Source organism: Aegilops tauschii, chromosome 1 (assembly GCF_002575655.3).
Source record: "Aegilops tauschii subsp. strangulata cultivar AL8/78 chromosome 1, Aet v6.0, whole genome shotgun sequence".
NCBI classification, from domain to species: Eukaryota; Viridiplantae; Streptophyta; class Magnoliopsida; order Poales; family Poaceae; genus Aegilops; species Aegilops tauschii.
In genome coordinates, this window is record NC_053035.3 from 76860760 (window position 1) to 76880539 (window position 19780).

Sequence of the window (19780 nt, forward strand, 5' to 3'; positions counted from 1 at the left end):
GTATGAGTCGAAGTGTTGAACTTCACCCTCTTATGCTTGCCGAAGATACAATGCTCAAAAAATTTCAATTTACCAGGTTCATATCCATCAAGAAGACCTCTCTTATTTAACTCTGCCAAACCAAGTTCACTCATATGTCCAAGACGCATATGCCAAAGGTTAGCAGCATCACAATCAGAATTCTTTGAAATAACTGGAGTAGCGTTACCTGAAACGGTAGAACCTCAAAGGTAATAAAGACCATTGGTCGAACTCAAATCACCTTTCATCACAATAAGGGAACCTTTGCACTACAAAAAAAAGACACATCCGTGACATTTTGGGCTGAACGAAAAAGAATTCTGTCATACATATGACACTTCTATGACGATAATTGTGACAAAACCCGGTATCATCATAGATGTGGTGGGCTCCTACTTCTATGACAAAAAATCATGACAGAAAATGGGCTTTTCGTCCTGGGCGGGTCGGAGACGCAGCTGCATGACATTCTTTGGGCCGTCCATGACGGAAAAAACCGTGGTAGAAGCGAGGGCGAGGAAAATTTCGGGGAGTTCCCGGTTACGGTGGGAGGTCGGGGGGCGAGCGATGCGCGTTTCTCTCGTACACGTACGCGCGTGTGTGCGAGGCGTTGGCTCTAACTGAACCCGAGCAAAGCGTTGGGCTCTAACTGAACCCGAGCGATTGCACTGCAGGCTACGCGTTACTGAACCCGAGCGATCGATCGGTGGCTGTTAACTGAACCCGATCGAGCGATTCCTTCGCTACTTCTGCTAACTGAAGCCAATCGATGTTGCCTCTGGGATGAACAGTGAGCGTTGCGGGGGGTTTGGATGAACAGTGAGCGGTGGCGTTGCCTCTTAATGAACAGGACCCTGTGGTGTGCTGGAGGGCTGGATGAACAGTAGACGGTGGAGGGGTGCCCATGGAGGGGTGGTTGAACAGGACCCCATGGTGTGGAGGGCTGGATGAACAGTAGATGGTGGAGGGGTGCCCGTGGAGGGGTGGTTGAACAGTAGCCGATGGAGTAGCGCGCGGTGCAGGCTGGATGAACAAGAGCCCGTGGAGGCTGGACGAGGTCGACGGTAGCCCGTGGAGGCTAGAGGAGGTCGACGGTGGAGATGAACAGTATCCCGTGGAGTCCCGTTTTGCGGTATGCCACACCCCTCCCGATGAACAGGACCCCCGTTTCGACCGTAGGAGGTCCGTTTCGTCCGTTTTGCGGTACGCCACACCCCTCCCGATCAACAGGACCCCCGTTTCGACCGTAGGAGGTCCGTTTCGCCCGTTTTGCGGTACGCCACACCCCTCCCGATCAACAGGACCCCATTTCGACCGTAGGAGGTCTGTTTCCTCTGTTTTGCGGTACGCCAGACCCCTCCCGATCAACAGGACCTCGTTCCGTACGTAGGAGGTCTGTTTCCTCCGTTGTGCGGTACGCCAGGCCTCGTTTCCATCGCCTGTTCCGTCAAAGCCCTCCCGATGAACACGACCACGCATTCCGTTTCGACCCAGCCGGTGGACTCCCACGCGTTCCGTTGCCTCCCGATGAACACGACGCATTCCGTTGCCTCCCCATGAACACGACGCATTCCGTTGCCTCCCCATGAACACGACGACGACGTTGTTTCTCCGTTCCGACCCAGCCATGTACACGAGCCCTGGCCGTACGTATGCGCGAGTAGGCATTCGAGACCCCGCCTGTATGTACACATACGTGGCCGTATTTTCTTTCTTGCACCCTGGCCGATGTACGTACGTGTACATTCTACATGTGCGCCTCTACTACGACACATACGCGCCTCTACTACGACACGTGCGCGCCTCTACATCCACCAGTATATATGTACATACACGTTCGCGACCAGAATGACAACGCTATGTACGCTTCGACCAGGTGGGTCCCGACTGTCAGGCACTTCCTTGCCTGCGAAGATGTAGCTGGTGGGTCCCAGCAGTCAGGGGGGTGAATCGTTTTTTTTGCCCGGACGCACTTCGTTGCGTGCGAAGATGTAGCTGGTGGGTCCCAGCAGTCAGGGGCAAACGTTTTTTTCGCGAAATACAGTGGCCCGTCCGGTGGGTCCCCGCTGTCAGATGGAGGAATAATTATTTTGCACGTAATAAGGAGGCACTTCCTTGCTGCGGCCGTGGACCCAGCTGTCAGCCTCTCCACGTACAGTCCACGTCCGATGGAAGCCATTCCTTGACCACGTTGACCACGCCGCACCAAGAGCACCAGGGCGGTGGACGACGGCGAGGCCTAGGAAGGGGACGACGTGGAGCCGGGGAAGACATGGCAGTGGATGCCCACGCGTAGAGGAGTACGAGGGTTCACTGGTTCGCTGCGGTGTGAGGCTGCCGTCGCCGCAGAATAACAGGGGGTGTGGGTGAGTAGAGGGATGGCCTGGCCAGGGGTGGGAGTAGTAGGGGGCGGTGAGGCCTCCGCCGCATCGCAGCCGGCCACGGGAGGCAGGAGCACGAGGCACGACCGGCGCTGGTTTGGGCGGCTGGAGCAAGAAGACCAGAGGTTGAAGAAGCACTACGACCATTGGATGGACATCGTACGGTCACTGGAGCCAGAACCGTGCATATTGACTAAGTTAACAAAGCCCTCCGTCCCCGTCAACTTAGTAGGCCCACAAGTCAGCCTGCCACAATACTGGGTCCCAGCTAACAGGGGAGTATTCATTTTTTTGCGTAATAAGGAGGCACTTCCTTGCGTGCGAAGATATAGCTGGTGGGTCTGAGCTGTCAGTGGCGGTAACGTTTTTTCGCGAAATACAGAGGCCCTTTCGGTGGGTCCCTGATGTCAGGTGGAGGAATCATTATTTTGCGCGTAATAAGGAGGCATTTCCTTGCGTGCGGCCGTGGACCAAGTTGTCGGCCTCTCCACGTACAGTCCACTTCAGATGCATGTCGGTCGTTGAGCACGTTGACCAGGCCGCGCCGAGAGCACCGGGGCGGTGGACGACGGCGAGGCCTAGGAAGGGAACGACACGGAGGCAGGGAAGACTCGGCAGTTGTTTCCCACGCGAAGGGGAGTACGACTGTATGAGGGTTTACTGGTTCGTCTGCCGTCGCCGGAGAATAACAGCAGGTGTGGGTGAGTAGAGGGATGGCTAGGCCAGCGATGGGAGTACGGTGGGGCGGTGAGGCCTGCGCGGCAGCAGAGCCGGCCGCGGGGAGGAGGGAGCAGGCAGTCCCGCCGGCGCTTGTTTGAGCGGCTCGAGCAGGAAGAGCAGAGATTGAAGAAGCACGACGGCCGTTGGATGGCCATCCAACAGTCACTGCTTGTGCGTCAACCTTTTTTTTAGGAAAGCCTCAAATCTATGGAAAACAGCATACAGCCCATCTGCCATTATTTCTAATAATTTACAGCCCATTTGCTAATTATTAAGGTTTTTTGGAGCCCATATTCTTTTTCTTAGCATTACAGCCCATATTGTGGCCACGGTTAAAAAATTATACGAAATTTTGCATATTTCGGTGCGGTCCGAACTGTTTTTAATCCCGAAATTTCGACTCACATTCAAACTGATTTTAAAAATAAATGTATATCAATATAAAATCGAACAAATTCTCCACGCATAAAAATTATGTAATTTAAAATCTCGAAATGAAAAAAAGATATTTGAAACTAATTGACGGTTTGATGTGTTTTAAAAATGTACAACCCATTTTTCATTACTGATGGGCCATTTTCTCGGCCAGCCGAATGAAAGCTCTCCTTGTCTTGAAAGATTTGCAGCCCAACAGGCCTGACAAAGCGACTTACTTGGCAAATCACAAAAAAAACTGGGTTGTGGCCATGGACCCAGCCGTCAGCCTCTCCACGTACAGTACTCTTCCGATGGAAGTCGTTCCTTGACCACATTGACCACGCCGCGCGGAGAGCACCACGGCGGTGGACGACGGCGAGGCCTAGGAAGGGGACGACGCGGAGCCGGGGAAGACGCAGCAGTGGAAGCCCGCGCGGAGAGGAGTACGAGGGTTCACTGGTTCGGCTGCGGTGTGAGGCTGCCGTCGCCGCAGGGCCTGGCCAGCGGTGGGAATAGTAGGGGCGGTGAGGCCTCCGCGGCAGCACAGCCGGCCACGGGTGGCAGGAGCATGCGGCACGACCGGCGCTGCTTTGGGCGGCTGGAGCAAGAAGACAAGAGGTTGAAGAAGCACTACGGCCGTTGGATGGACATCGTACAGTCACTGGAGCTAGAATCGTTCATATTGACTAAGTTGACAAAGCCCTTCGTCCCTGTCAACTTAGTAGGCCCACAAGTCAGCCTCCCACCAAGGTGGGTCCCAGCTAGCCGGGGGAGTATTCATTTTTTGTGCGTAATAAGGAGGCACTTCCGGTGGGTCCGAGCTGACAGCGGGGGGAACATTTTTTTCACGAAATACGGTGGCCCGTCAGGTGGGTCCCAGCAGTCAGGGGGCAAACGTTTTTTTCGCAAAATACGGTGGCCCGTCCAGTGGGTCCCTGCTGTCAGTTGGAGGAATCATTATTTTCCGCGTAATAAGGAGGCACTTACTTGCTGCGGCCGTGGACCCAGCTGAGACTCTCCACGTACAGTATACTTCCGATGGAAGTCGTTCCTTGACCACGTTGACCTTGCCGCGTTCCGTTGCATGCATGCGTCCATGGGCGTGGTGCGTCCCCACTGTCAGCCTCTCACGTACAGTCATCTTCCGATGACTCACGGTTGTTGACCACGTTGACCACAGCGTGCCGAGCGCACCCAGACTGGAACGACCCGGAGATGGGGAAGACAGGGCAGTGGAGTCGCAGATGGAGAGGAGTGGGAAACTTCACTGGTTCAGGTGCGCGGCAGCACAGCCGCGGTGCCGCCCACGGGAGACAGGAGCAAGAACAGAGGTTGAAGAAGGAGCACGGCTGTTGGATTAACATCCAACGGTCCAGCTGCTAGAATCATTTGTTGATTAAGTTGACAAAGCCGTGCGTACACGTCCGCTTAGTAGGCCCACAAGTCAGTCACCAAATCTGACGGGTCCCGGCTGTCAACGGGATGAACAATTTTTTTCGCAAAACAAGGAGGCACTTCCTTCCATGCGAAGACACAGCCGATGGGTCCCAGCTGTCAGGTGGAGGAAACATTTTTTTCCAGCTTAATAAGGAGGAACTTTCCTTGCGTGCGACCATGGACCTCGTGGGTCCCAACCGTCAGGCTCTCCATGTACAGTCCTCTTCCGATGACTCTCGTTTGTTGACCACGCCGCACCGAACGTAGTGAGGCGGTGGACGACGGCGAGGCCCCGGACGGGAACGACTCGAAGATGGGAAAACGCGGCAGTGGAGTCGCAGATTGAGAGGAGGAGAAGGGTTATAACTGGTTCTGTTGCGGTGTAGGGTTGTAGTCTGTGGAGAATAACAGGAGGTGTCGAGGGGTGGAGGGATAGCCTGGCCGGCAGTGGGGTAGCGCTTTGCAGTGATGCGTGCTAAGCAGAGCCGCTAGCCGCCGGAGGCCGGACCAGGCGGTCCCGACGACGCTGGAGGAAGAAGACGAGAGATTGAAGGTGCATGTCGGCCGTTGGATATAAATCCAATGGCTGTGGATGACACAATCATTTGTTGACCAAGTTGACAACGCCCTGCGTAGGCTTCGACCTATTGGTCCACATGTCAGCCTGCAAAAATATGGCATATATTTAACCCATGTTTTCTAGAATGTACAGTTCATTTGTTGGGCTGGGTGAACAAATAATTTCGCGTCAATCAGGCCCATTTATATTTTCTAAGAAATCCCAGCCCATTTGCACTTCCTTGAAATACACGTATTAGGTGGGCTCGTTATATATATAATGTTATGTTAGAAGGAGCAATTAATATCAAAGAATAAACCGGAGAGGCACATGTTTTATATATATAATTAAGAAATTAGCGAGTTATTGCTCAAAATAAAAATGAGCGCGTTATTATTAAATTGGTCCTTAAAATCTTCGCAAGCTTTTGTACGCAATCACCAGGATTTTCCTTGCCTGTGAGTCAAAAACAACCAGGATTTTCCTTGCCAACTTCCGTTAAACATTTATTTTTATAAGTTAATAACACGTGGGATGTTTTTATAATGTATATATAAGTCTCTATAAAATATACGATAATAGTAATAATATAAATATATATAATGTGGTTAGAAGGGAAAACATAAATTGGACACAGCATTACTTTTATAAGAGACCTGCGTTTTATACCCCACAGTAGGCATACTAATAAGTTCACACACAAATACAACAGAAAGGGTAAACATTCACTATCAACAACTCAAAAGATTCATATATACACAAGCTCAGCATATCTATGCATCCAAATGATTGATAAATCACACGACAATATTCATACATAATTCACAAAAAGATTCAGATATACACATGTTTAGTATGTTTATGCATCCAAATGATTGAGATCACAGCCAATATGATCCATGGACGAACTTTAATTACCTAGGGTACAGACTGGTAAATGGTGTTCAATCGGAGGTACTTCTTGCTAAAATTAGTTCGTGTACGAGTAAACTTTCGAGTACATAAGAGGCAGCACACACAATCTGAACTTTGCTTGTAGGTTTATCCTCAAATAGTGGCCTCGTGCCGAGGGAGGTTTGAGCAACTTGGCCACTACTTTCATCCAACTAGTTTACTGGCTCAGCTTGGTCCTGTATCTCGCCAAAATTCTACATTGCAGACGAGAAAGGAGGCGGTTGAGAAAATGAACCACCCAACTTTTTTGTGCAGTTCAACTGAAATGGAGCATCCTTGGCGTGCAGACTGATTAAGTGCCATATGAATATACGCGTCAACCAACTTGTCTGGAATCTTTAGACTCCATGCCATATAGTTCGCTACCATATGTGCCGATAACCAAAAGGCACAAGTTGGGACCAAAGACTGGACTGCGTTTTTCTGGGCTATGCACCAAGCAATATTTTTGGCGTTCACTCTCCTAATACTTGGAGTTTGACAATTGGTTGACGCCTGTTGATACTCGAATGAATATAGGCACTTCTTGTCAACATCGATGCTTGTCTGAGTGAACTTTGGAGTACATAGCAGCAGCATAAGTACCTGTCCATCTGATCATTTTGTGCAGTTCTACTGAAATCACCCGATGTAATGATTTGCCTGCGAGTTCAGGCTCCAAATTACTCCTTTATGAAATCGGCAAACAGTAGCACAATACCAAATTACCAATACATATGACAGGCACAATAATCAGGATAAAGACCAATACCAACCTGTGTGAGGTAGCATATCAATTACTATTTCCTTTGACTGGAAGCCGAGATAAGCCAAGCGACTGATAGCAAAGGAAGAAAGCAAGCGGAGATTAGCGACTGACAGGAAAGGACGGAAGCTGTCGAGGCAATGAAGCACCTAAAGTTTTTGTGCAGTTCCACCAAAATCGAGCATCCCTGTTGGCACATATATTGAGAGAGTGAGATTACTGTAATAGTGGGACTAGTTGATGAAACATACACTAACAAATAGAAGCACCCTCATTATCTTAATGGGTAAAGTTAGCAACATAGTAGTCTTGCTTAAAGAGAGGTATTAGTTTATTTAATCAGTGCCAATTAGCTCAACTCAACACTCAAAGCATTGACATTTATCATAGGTTGCAAAACTTTAACGTGCAAAGATAAAGGAGTTTCTCATGACAGTAGCACGATACAAATAGAGATGACAGCAAACTAATATGGATGAAGGCCTTAGGCCCGTACCAACCTGAGAAAAAAGCTTATTCATGTAGTCCCATAAGAGATGATAAAGCACTCACTGGAATCACACAATAGTATATATTTTTGTGCACTTCAAATGTATGGTTGAAATCACTCTTGTTTACTAGTGCTGAGATTATATCGAAAGATTATCAAGAACTTCCAGCAGAGTTAAAGCACTGGCTGGGATACAGTTCATTGTATTGTCTTGTGTAGTTCCACTAAAATGTATGATTGGCACAACATGATCCCTGTTTGCACAAGTAGGAACAAGGTGAAACCTTCATTAGCTTAGTGAGAAAGGATAGGAAGACATTAGCATATTACTCAAACAGTAGCATCAAATTCATGATGGACAATACGCAAAACATTGCCTCATTGAACCAATGGCAATAAATTGACATGCAAAACAATAACACTATTATATCATGACACTAATAATATTCCCTCCCTGCTCCACCACATGATTCACCTCCATAGACAAACATACACACGTACATGATTCAGCATAGGGTCCTACTAAAGATTTGTTTAACTCCAACGGGAAAATTAGGCAGTAATAAATTAGTGGTACTTAAGTACTCCTAATTAATTAAGTGAGACAGCAGAAGTGGAAGGGCTCCCTGGAGGATCGTCTCACATGTAAGGTAGTCGTTGCCGGAGCCCTTGAATGGCCTCGACTGAGGCCTCTGGCTTCAGCAAGATCGCCTTGGCACTGTTTATTCTTCTTCTTCTTCCTCTTCATGCTCTGTTTCTCTTTCTCCTCACTAGTTGGTGAAACCAAGTAGATGATTGGCCTTCTAATTCAGAATTGGTTTTGTCAGTGAGGGAGTACAAGTGTACTATAAAAAACAGCATTATTTTCTCATGGCAGTCGGAAAATAGAGATGAACACATGCATTAAATATCATTCTTACCTAAAGGAAGGTTATGGCGCCAATATGGATGATGAGGATTGGAACACAGATCTCCCTTTGTGCAGTTCCACCAAAATGAACCAACTGTTCCATTCTAACATTCCAGTTAAACAGCACAAAAGTCACTTCTTTTAAGAAGAGTTTTGTGCAGTGCACCAAAAGGTCACAACAGCAACCAGGTGAATTGGATATCCCTGTTTGCACAAAAAGGCACAAAGGAAACAGTCAGAGTCTCAAACAATTACAGGCAAAAACATTTGGCTAAACTTTTCATGGCTTATAACAGTGGCATGGCTTCATTTTTACCAGGGGCATTAGATTAAGAACAGCTAAGGCTGTGTTCGGTTCACAGGTTTGGTGCAGGATTTTCGTAGGAACACAATTCCTACGGTATTCTTTCCCTTCCAACCATTCGGAACACGGGAAAGGTGAATAGTGTTTCATAGGAAATCTGGTCTGGTAGTACTGATTCCGTAGGATTAGAAACATCCACGCGCTGCTCATTTTTTGGGCGGAAGCCCGAGGCAGGCGCTCGCTGCCATGCGTTAGATAGGTTGCTGTGCTGTGTTGCTGGAATAAAAAAATCAACCTATGTGTGGTACGTGAGGTGAGGACAAGAGTAGTCACTGTGCAGCTGAATAAACAAATAGCATCTCATACTGCCAAGCATGCTACTCTAAAAAAAATCTGTACATTTCGTGGTCCATCCGAACACATTCTCTTGAGGGTTTCCTCCGGTTCGCTGTTCCATAGTTTTATACCTACATTCCTTTCCTATTCCTCTATTTTCGACCTATGTTTTCTGCCCCCTTTATTTCGAACGGAGCCTAAATATTTGGTATAAGGGCATGGGACAGTGGGTGCACCAGCAGTCCAGCACCATGTACGTAAACAGGGGCATAAAGTGGTGATTCATAGTTTGTTGCCCCGAGAAACAAACATCCAAGAAACATATCTGGGTTGGTCCCATTTTTGTTCACTCTAGCCACCTACTCCTATGTGTGGATAGCAAATCTAGTCCTGGTCATACCACTGTGTACAGCATTACCCCTATATTTCCCTTTTCGACCAAGAGACCGGTTGGATGACCAGTCTGTACTACTTTCACCCCCTTTCCTTCCTGTTTGTACCAAGTCCGATGTACATACTAAATTCCCCCACCCCCACTTTATTTCTTGTTTGAACCAAGTACTCCCTCCGTCCGGAATTACTTGTCATCAAAATGGATGTGTCTAGAACTAAAATACATCTAGATACATCCATTTCAATGACAAGTATTTTCGGACGGAGGGAGTACAAGATTCGACTCCATGAAGTAGCTTTACCTCTAACAATAGAAGAAAAAAATATGTGACGTTGGACCATCCAATCGAGAGGGGCTGAGAGGTAGAAAATGATGCACATGCAGCAACGTAGCGAGCTGGGGAAGTAGAGCTAAGGCGGTTTCGAACGAAGATATACCTGAAGGTCGTCGGGATGTGGATAGGTGGGCGGCGGGAGGCCGGATCCGCCCACAGGCAACGACGAAGGGATCGGAGGACCTCCCGCGCCGGCGCTCGGCCAGAGATAACGGTGCGGCTGGCAGTGGGTCTCCTCCCTCGCTGTCGACGACGGCCTAAACGCTGCCCCTCCTCCCCTTCACCGGCGAAGGGGGATACGTCCGGATCTGTAACCAGCGGTGAGGATAGAAAGCCAGTGTTTTTGAAGGGAGAAAGACAGTGTTACTACCCCTATCTTGTTTAGATCTGGGGAGGATGAGAGTGTGTGAATAGAGCAACCCTAGCAAGCAAGCGCGGAGGCTCCGGCCTATATATACGTAGTGGGGTAGTTTTCCTTTTTCACTCCATCAAAACAATCGTTTAAAATTGTGTACTACTACATGCCAGGTCGCGGTTTTTTTTTAGTTGTTGATTGTTTTTTGAGATAGCTACCCGCTTGTTCCAAGTGGTGTTATGGTGTGCCAGGTCGCACTTTGTATCGTTCAAGTCTGGTACTACAAGTCCCTCCATTAAATGAACAACCACCCCCTCGTAAAAATTGTGAACAAGCCCACGGCTAAAATTAGCGGAAACGTGGGTTGCCCCAACATGCATTATTATTTATATTTTCTACTCCCTCCGTTCCTAAATATAAGTCTTTTTTATAAGCCACACCTAAGACAAGAATTTTTTTATTAGCAGTGAACCCCACATGTCATAGACACAAAAATTGTGGCAAGATTCCCTTAGACAAGCCAAAGTGTGTCTAACAATTTGAGCAACTCAGGTTAGGCAAGTGTGGCAAGTGTGGGAAAAATAATGTGGCAACATAAGACAAACATAGTCACAATCCAAACAGCCCTGTAATTTTTTGTGACATGCATGAAAATTTGGTTAGTTAAATTTATAGTCAAAATTTGGCAAGGTGCATCAAATCAACACATGCAAGTATCAAAAGGAAAGTCACGACATGCATGCATGCGTTGTACTCCCTCCGTTTCCAAATATAAGTCTTTTTAGAGATTGCAACAAGTGACTACATACGAAGCAGAATATGTCTACTCCTACATACGAAGTAGCCCATTTGAAATGTGTAAAAAGACTTATATTGAGTGCAGTGCTTTGATGTGTCGCGTCAACTCGTACAAGACCGAGAAATTTGATTACTACAACGCCCTCTCCCTCGCGGACTAAGCTCCGGTGCCTTAACTGCACCTGCCTTTGGCTGCATGACAGGAGGGCCAACCACCTGTTGGGCCCACCTGTCATAGACGCAAAGGCAGGAGCAGTAAGTAGAAGCCTTCGCTACACGTTATCCCTCCCGCACGAGGTGGACGGACATGCAGCAGTGGATTCGATACTGTAGAAGTAGGAGTAACATCATTGTTCATCTTCTCGAAGAGGCGAAGAGCCAAGCGCAACCCGAACGTGGCAGTTGCGAACGCTCGCGTGGTGCGGTTCCTTGGAGTACTAGCCAGGCTCTTGCATGAGACAAAATTGCTATTGTTTAACAATTAAACTCCATTATCCATTGGTTGATACTCATTCTGCATAGGTCCACGCGCTTAGCACCGTTTCCTCCTTGGGTCACCAATGTTTATTTGCTAATTAATAGCATTGCATGCAATGAACTAGCCATTGCAAGTCATTAAAAGCATGCACACCTCTTATCTCTTATTGGTTGATATGTCAAGAAACAAGAAACAAGGTAGAAGTTAATGCACCGCGCCTAAGTGTTTTGGGACTATTTGGTTTTCGTAAGATGACTTACACACCTAGACGGAGGGAGTAGTATAGCCTTGTAAACCGGAAAGGAGTATTTGCCTTTCTAGAGATTTCAACAAGTGACTAGACTACACCGTGTGCAGTACTCCCTCCCTTCCAGTTTATAGGGCTCAAATCTCAAATCTCATGAACCAAGGCATTTTGCGATTGGAGGAATGTATCTCGTACTTTACAAAACTACCCTAATTAAACTCATGCATTAATTACGTAGTTCTCTCGTTTTCCTCTCCGCATTGGTCGCGGTGCACAATATTGAGCACTCCTATATGACTAGCCGCTCTATCTACATGTGGGACATTTCAAAGCATCCAGGCCCGCGTGCCATCCACCAAATCACAGTGAGGTGCTACAGTCGAGACTCACCTGTCACCCCGGTGTGGCCATCATGACCCGTCATATCACAAAACCCACACCTTTACCAGCAATGGTAAGGTGGCCTCCAAGTTGGACTGGACGAAGCAACCATCATTTCACTGGAACGCTCATCCAAGCCCTTCTTCCCTTTCTTGAAGATCCCCCGGTGAGCTGCACAAGGTAAAAAATAATGGCTTATTACCATAGTTGTGGTTTTTGATTATTTGCAATGTGCTTGCTAATATGTTAGGGTTGTGCAGGTGCCGGTGGACATCCTTGATGATTCCGATGTCGTGGCCCGTCCTATTGGCATCGCCCCGGAGATCGATTCCGATGCTGCTGTCCATCCTGTGGACATCGCCCCAGAGATCGATTCCGATGTCGCGGTCAGTCCTGTGGACATCGCCCCAGAAATCGATTCCCATGCCGCTGTCCGTGCTGTGGTCATTGCCCGAGAGATCGATGACAAGAAATAGTTGGTCGCGCTAATCCTTCAGGGTAGTTTGCATTGCCCTGTGTTTAATTACCAGAACGATGTGTGTTATCAAACCATCTTAGGGCTAGTGTACTGTCTTGTGTGGGCGGATCTTGCTACTTTTGTTTGATAGTGAATCATGCGATGAATCATGAGAACCCTCTCCGAGTTATGGAAACAGATGTATCCTCACCAGCTTTTGATGTAATATATGGCATGCTTAGATCTAAGTTTGAACTGTTTATCATATTAGCAGGGCTTGTTTGATGATTCTTGGTGTTAGTAGGATAGCTACTGTGCGAGCTATAGTACTTGCAAAACACTCACTGAAGAGAAACGTTGGGCCTGATGAGCTCGTGGTACGCTTATACTTATCCCTCGTCGATCGACCAATAGCCCTAGCTCCTAAAATTGTAGGCTTAGTGATCGATCAGACAATAGTCGACATACATTTAGGCCTCATTTGGTTCATAGGATAGGAAAATCATAGCAAAAGTACAGAGAACGTGCAACACAAAATCATAGCAGTGCAGAGACGTACTCCCTCCGTTCCAAAATAGATGACCTAGGCGGGCTAGTTTGGCCTAGTGGGTTTCAGTGATATGACGTGGTACAGTGCCATCCAGTCTTCGCGTGTGGTAGCAGTATTGCGAGTACAGTAAGTTTTCTTGAAGAAGCGGAATTCAACGAAGTCATGATGGTTCCTTCGTCCGAACAACTTACAGTGGGAAAGGTTGGGCCTGCGATACGACCGGGGTAGACCAGGATAATTTTGTGCATGGCAGGTGGACCAGGATGGTCGACGTCCCACATGTCGGCGAATGAAAGTATTCTTTCCGATATAGAGGACGAGCAACGAGTATTCATTGTTTATTTTTGATGAAAGCTATTGTCTCCACTGTTACGACGGAGGAGTGTGAAACACGGCAGCCCAGTGAACTTGGCATGTGCACCACTCCCTCCTTCCTCATGTAATGCCCAGGTTACAGCTTTTTCTCACTTTCTCTCTATCTATTTCCTCTCAAATGTTTTTTACCTTTCTTTTTTTAAGACACAATTGTTTTTTATGCCTTTTTTTAGAATTATTTTTTTATACCTAGGAGCACGTGTAGAGACGGGCTCTGGACTTTGTCAATGCCTCTCTCTCCTCCACATAAGGAGTACTACTTGCTATGCATGCATGTGGCGGGCAGCTGGCGTCTTGAGGGGCCAGGGCGGTGAGAGCGGGCTCCGGAAGCGGTCCGGACTCCAGCATGGCCCACCTCACATTATCACCATATATTTCTTGGAGTCCGTGTGCGGCGGGCAGGCGATCTCTTCTCAGCCGACGCCCGCCGAGCGATTAGATTTCGGCTATCGACGGTTTATTCAATTACGGTCCCACATGTCAGTGAAATTGCAAGACAACGCGTGTCCCCTCTGGTGAGCGGTGTGCGAGCCGGACTGTCGGGGTTGCGATGCGTACGAGTCGTAAGTGTGCCGCATTTTCCTTTAGAACTTGTGAAGCGTAACAATTTCGCGTGATCGATCGATAGAAATCCAAAACAAAATGATGAGGGCGGTGCTTTCCCTCTCGTTAGGCGGGCTAGTTCGAGTGATATGACGTGCTACAGTGCCGTCCACTTGCTCCATTTTTTTGTAAGCAAGAGTTTACACTCTTACGCGGGAGGAGTGCGAAACACCGCGGATCTGATTTTGATCGAGGGATAACTGTTCCCTGCCAAATAATGGAGGATTGTTAGCTATTATAGCATGATAGTTAGGGCATCTCCAGTGCTAGCCCACAAATTTACACCGGCATCTGTCCGAGGACACTGATGGATGCCATCCGATGCTGCCCGCATACCTTTCGACAACTATATGAACTAACCGGACGAAATTCGTGCAAACAAAGCAAATTTCAAATTAACCGGATGAAATTCATTACATTTCGAAAACTTTTCCTACAAACTGGACGAAATTCATTACATATTTCGCACAAACCATACTAAAATCTACTGTAAACCTAATCTAAACGGTCGTCGGCGCCCGACCACCATGTCCGGCCATGAACCCGAGAAAGCCGGCCATTGCCTTTGCCTCCTCCTCATCCGCCTCGATAACCTCCTCCTCCGGAGCACAAGGTTCTGAAGATTTCCGCCTCCACGTCGCCGTCAAGCGGCTAATCGGCTGCCGATGTTTATCCCACCAAGCTTGGCGTCGACTGAGTGGAGTAGCGGTGGCCTTCCCGGGAGAAGAGCGGCGGCGACCTACCGTGTACTACTCTTCCTCGCTGCCGGCTGCGCCCGCGCACGCGCGCCGGCTTCGTGGTCGTGGCGGCGGAGGGCGGCCGGGGCGGTGCCGGCGATCTCCTTCGTTTGCTCCTGCGACAGTACATCGAAGAGAGCTTTGGAGTGCGCCCGGAGCGGAGCCGCCGATGTCCCTCGTCTGCTCCTGCGACAGTACGTCCAAGAGAGCTTCGGAGCGCCAGGAGGCCATGGTTGAAGTGGTGCCGACAGAAGGAAGGGACCGGAGGAGAATAAGTGTGGGTCTTTGGCTATGGCTGGGAGCTGGGGCTCAAGTTAATATAGCGGGCGAATGGCAATGAGCCGCGGCAGACGGATGGACAACTGGCGCCGGAGTAGGTTTGTCGGGCGTGAATGCGGACACTGCTTCAGTGACTTAACTGCAGATGCGTTTGGGTTACTGACATGTGGGCTCAACGGGCATCTGGCCCGCATGTTAGTGACACACCAATTGCACCTGCAGTTAAGTCCGGTGAATGCGGCATTGACATTCTGGAGAGACGGTGACCGTTCCAGGCGGGAAGCGCGCGCTAGCGATGGAAGGGGTTTCGGTGTGCAGTGGCACTAAGATCGGTCGCTCGCGATAGTACATACTCCGTACCATACTACCATAGTACCCTCTCTAGCTTAGGCTGTTTTATAGATTGTCGTTGTGATGGACGATATACATGAGCAAGGCAGTCCGAGTATGACCGTTGGTGTTGAGCCAGGTGAATACATGCTCGGCGTTCGCGTAGGCCTCCATCAAACGTCTAAACAGTAATGTCAGGCACCGCCGGGGCGCGCAGGTGATGGGCTCACCGTTTGCGTTGCGCCATGAGCAGGACTTTGATTTAGAGGGCGACGTGCATGCATTAGCATGCTTTGACAGCATGAGCGTGAGTGTCTGACGTGAAGTATTTCATTTTCATTTGGCTGACGAGGGTGCGTTGCAGCGACGAGTCCGTGGTTTGATTCCCCACATATGCATAATTTTGGTTTTTACAGTATTTCTTTCTCCATTGACAGGTAGGCCCGCGTAGATAGATAAAGAACACGAGCTGATGAGGCGCATGCGGACTGTTTGACTGGTCAACCAGACAAATACGGAGCTATACGCTGAGCCAGTGACCGTATAATCACCATATCTCGTATACAATGATCAAAGTGAGCTATCAAGACAAGTTCGATGACCGCCAATGCATTTTACTCGGTAATAAATGACCAGGATTGAAGGGGAATCCAAATTTGCTTCATCTTCTGTCCTTGAGCTCTTGACAAACCAATGCACTATACGGTTGTCCGGCCACTCCACCCCAGAGCTCTCACCAAGCGTCGTTCATGCCACCGCGCCGCACACTAACCGGTAAGGTAGAGATGGCATCCCGCCGCGCCGAGTTCCTCGCCGCCCACGACCGCACACAAAATGTAGGGAAGCGATGGCATCCCACCGTGCCGAGTTCATCGCCGCTCGCGACCTCACAGCTATGTGGGAGGAATTTGAAGATGCCAAGGCCGAATGGGCGGTAGAGCAAGAGGCGGCCAAAGCCGCACAGAGGGAGCGGAAAAGTCAAAAAGCACTCAAGAAAAGAGAGGCCCGCCGCCGCAAGAAAGAAAAGGACGCACGCGCTGCTGCGGAGAGGTCGGCGGAGATCCAAGCACGGTGGGGTGTCGCCGACAAAGCCGGGAAGGAGAACGACGGCGTCTGGCCAGCATGTGAGAAGTAGTAGTACTTGTAGTTAGTGTGTCTGTGTCTGTGTCTGAGTACGAGCATGTACCAATACTACTAGTTACTACTGTAGTTTTTAGAGAGCCTAGACTAAAGGGAAAAATTCCTATCCTAAGCATCAAATGGCATCTCTTTCTCTATAGGAATTGAGATGCATGTCATCTCACTTCCTATGATTTTCATATTCCTATCCTATGAACGAAAGGAGGCCTCTGTTGGAGTAACTACTGTAGCTAGCAGTACTGCTGGTACAGTAGTTTCCTTCAAGAAGCGGAATTCAACGAAGTCATGATGGTTCCTTCGTCCGAGCAACTTCAAAGTGGGAAGTGGGCCTGTGATTTGACGGCTCATTAGTCATTGTTACTGCGGCGCGACGACCTGGGTGACTCTCCCTTGGAGTTCTGCGTGCATGCCAAGTGGACCAGGATGGTCGACGTCCCACATGTTGGTGAACGGAAGTATTCTTTCCGATATCGAGGAGCAAGGAAACCGCGTGGTATAGTATCACTGCTGATTGGTTCGCAAAAAAATAGTATCACTGCCGATTTATAATTATTTTTTATTTCTGATGAATGCTAGCATTTCAACTCTTACGAGGAAGGGTGCCAAACACGGCACGTGCTGGATGTCCCACGCGTCAGCGAAAGGAGTGGGACATGAACAGCGTGGTAGAGCCCAGCGTAAAAAAACAGCGTGGTAGAGCGTCTCCACTTCTTCCACTTCTGGGTCGGAGACCACACGTAGTAGTACTTAGTGGTATGAACGATACAAAGTGCGACCTGGAGAGAAAGACACGTCTAGTTGGAAGGTCTTGGGGCATACACGTAAACAAATATAAAAGTTAATATGTGCCTCCAACTAATATAGTAGTAGTAGAGTACTTAGGCACGTACTGTTGGGGAACGTAGTAATTTCAAAAAAATTCCTACGCACACGCAAGCTCATGGTGATGCATAGCAACGAGAGGGGAGAGTGTTGTCCACGTACCCTCGTTGACCGAAAGCGGAAGCGTTAACACAACGCGGTTGATGTAGTCGTACGTCTTCACGATCCGACCGATCAAGTACCGAACGTACGGCACCTCCGAGTTCAGCACACGTTCAGCTCGATGACGTCCCTCGAACTCCGATCCAGCCGAGTGTTGAGGGAGAGTTTCGTCAGCACGACGGCGTGGTGACGATGATGATGTTCTACCGACGCAGGGCTTCGCCTAAGCACCGCTACGATATTATCGAGGTGTAATATGGTGGAGGGGGCCACCGCACACGGCTAAGGGATCAATGATCAATTGTTGTGTCTATGGGGTGCCCCCCTGCCCCCGTATATAAAGGATCAAAGGGGGGAGGTGCGGCCAGCCTTGGGGCGCGCCAGGAGGATTCCTACTCCCACCGGGAGTAGGACTCCCCCCCTTTTCCTAGTTGGATTAGGACTTGGGAGGGGGGAAAGAGGAGAGGGAGAAGAAGGAAGGGGGCGCCGCCCCCTTCTCCTTGTCCTATTCGGACTAGGGGGAGGGGCGCGCGGCCCAGCCCTAGCCGCCTCTCCTCCCTTCCACCTAGGCCCACTAAGGCCCATTATGTTGCTGGGGGGTTCCGGTAACCTCCCGGTACTCCGGTAAAATCCCGATTTCACCCGGAACACTTCCGATATCCAAACATAGGCTTCCAATATATCAATCTTCATGTCTCGACCATTTCGAGACTCCTCGTCATGTCCGAGATCACATCCGGGACTCCGAACAATCTTCGGTACATCAAAACATATAAACTCATAATATAACTGTCATCGAAACGTTAAGCGTGCGGACCCTACGGGTTCGAGAACTATGTAGACATGACCGAGACATGTCTCCGGTCAATAACCAATAGCGGAACCTGGATGCTCATATTGGCTCCCACATATTCTACGAAGATCTTTATCGGTCAGACCGCATAACAACATACGTTGTTCCCTTTGTCATCGGTATGTTACTAGCCCGAGATTCGATCGTCGGTATCTCAATACCTAGTTCAATATCGTTACCGGAAAGTCTATTTACTCGTTCTGTAATACATAATCTCGCAACAAACTCATTAGTTGCAATGCTTGCAAGGCTTAGTGATGTGTATTGCCGAGAGGGCCCAGATATACCTCTCCGACAATCGGAGTGACAAATCCTAATCTCGAAATACGCCAACCCAACAAGTACCTTCGGAGACACCTGTAGAGCACCTTTATAATCACCCAGTTACGTTGTGACGTTTGGTAGCACACAAAGTGTTCCTCCGGTAAATGGGAGTTGCATAATCTCATAGTCATAGGAACATGTATAAGTCATGAAGAAAGCAATAGCAACATACTAAACGATCGAGTGCTAAGCTAACGGAATGGGTCAGGTCAATCACATCATTCTCCTAATGATGTGATCCCGTTAATCAAATAAAAACTCATGTCAATGGCTAGGAAACATAACCATCTTTGATCAACGAGCTAGTCAAGTAGAGGCATACTAGTGACACTTTGTTTGTCTATGTATTCACACAAGTATTATGTTTCCGGTTAATACAATTCTAGCATGAATAATAAACATTTATCATGATATAAGGAAATAAATAATAACTTTATTATTGCCTCTAGGGCATATTTCCTTCAGTCTCCCACTTGCACTAGAGTCAATAATCTAGATTACACAGTAATGATTCTTACACCCATGGAGCCTTGGTGTTGATCATGTTTTGCTCGTGGAAGAGGCTTAGTCAACGGGTCTGCAACATTCAGATTCGTATGTATCTTGCAAATTTCTATGTCTCCCACCTAGACTAAATCCCGGATGGAATTGAAGCGTCTTTTGATGTGCTTGGTTCTCTTGTGAAATCTGGATTCCTTTGCTAAGGCAATTGCACCAGTATTGTCACAAAAGATCTTCATTGGACCCGATGCACTAGGTATGACACCTAGATCGGATATGAACTCCTTCATCCAGACTCCTTCATTTGCTACTTCCGAAGCAGCTATGTACTCCGCTTCACACGTAAATCCCGCCACGACGCTTTGTTTAGAACTGCACCAACTGAT